Source organism: Odocoileus virginianus, chromosome 6, assembly GCF_023699985.2.
Source record: "Odocoileus virginianus isolate 20LAN1187 ecotype Illinois chromosome 6, Ovbor_1.2, whole genome shotgun sequence".
Lineage (NCBI taxonomy): Eukaryota > Metazoa > Chordata > Mammalia > Artiodactyla > Cervidae > Odocoileus > Odocoileus virginianus.
Window position 1 is genome coordinate 15,875,336 of NC_069679.1, and position 1,296 is coordinate 15,876,631.

At 40.6% G+C, this 1,296-nt stretch overlaps 1 pseudogene; it reads right to left on the reverse strand.

Moving 5' to 3' along the window:
- Positions 1–265: 265 nt before the first annotated feature.
- Positions 266–969, reverse strand: LOC110137114 (large ribosomal subunit protein eL14 pseudogene; annotated as a pseudogene).
- Positions 970–1,296: the final 327 nt, after the last annotated feature.

Sequence of the window (1,296 nt, forward strand, 5' to 3'; positions counted from 1 at the left end):
GTTGTACAGCAAAATGATTCAGATGTATATATACTATATGTATCTTCATATTCTTTTCTATTATGGTTTATGAAAAGATATTAAATACAGTACCCTGTTCTGTACAGTACAAAATATTTGTTTATTTTATATATAGTAGTTTGTATCTGCTAATCCTAGACTCCTAATTTATCCTTCCTCCACCCCCTTCACCCTTTGGTAATCTTAAATTTTTCCCCTTGTCTGGGAGTCTATTGCAATTTTGTAAGCAAGTTCATTTGTATCATTTTTTTTTTTTCCAAAAAGAACCTTTATTCTGATTTGAATAGTCTCTTATGCACTCATGCTTTCTTGCCAGATGCCTTTGGAGCAGGTGCTCTCTGGGATGGAGCTTTCTGACCCTTCTGAGTTTTAGGAGGATGTGTTGCCTTCTGGCCTGCCGCTTTCTGGGCAGGAACCTTCTGAGCTGGAGCCTTCTTACCCTCAGTGGTGATCTTTTTCGCTGGAACCTTGGCAGTGGCAGCAGCTGCTGCAGCTGCCCCCTTATCAGCAAGGGCTTTCTTGGGAGAAGCTTTCAGGAGAGCTGCCTTTTGAAGTTTCTTAACTTCAATCTTGATTAATCTGTTCCTCATTTTCCTTGCCTTCATGACTTTGTAATGATCAAAAGCTGTCATCTTGGCTTTCTTTTCTCTGGCTTCAATCTTCTTGGCCCACCTTGTGGCTGCCCACTTTGCATTGATATCTGCCTTCTCCCAGCCTTTCCAGACTTACTTCTGGCGGGCACTGTGTGGGAACTTGAGGATGAAGTCAGTGAGCTGCATGCATTTGAAAGGCATAGCTTGTCTCCTTACTTGAGTGCAAGGTCCATCCACCAAAGCCCTGTTCCGATCAATAACATCTACAATTGCAAGCAGCTTCCAGGCATGAGGCCCAAAGGAGACGTAGGCCACCCGGCCAACCTCTACGAAGTGCCTGAACACCATGTTGGTGGCGTTCAGAGAGAAGTGCATCATATTTTAGATTCCACATATAGACAGTATCATATATTTGTCATTCTCTTTCTGATATGATAATCTTAATATGATAATCTCTAGGCCCATCCATTTTGCTGCAAATGGCATTATTTCATTCTTTTTTTTGGCTGAATAATATTCCATTGTGTATATATACCACATCTTCTTTATCCATTCATCTGTTGATGGAAACTTAGGTTACTTCCATGTCTTGGCTATTGTAAATAGTGTTTCTATAAACATTGGGGTGCATGTGTCTTTTCAAATTAGAGTTTTCATCTTTTCTGGTTATATACCCGTGAGT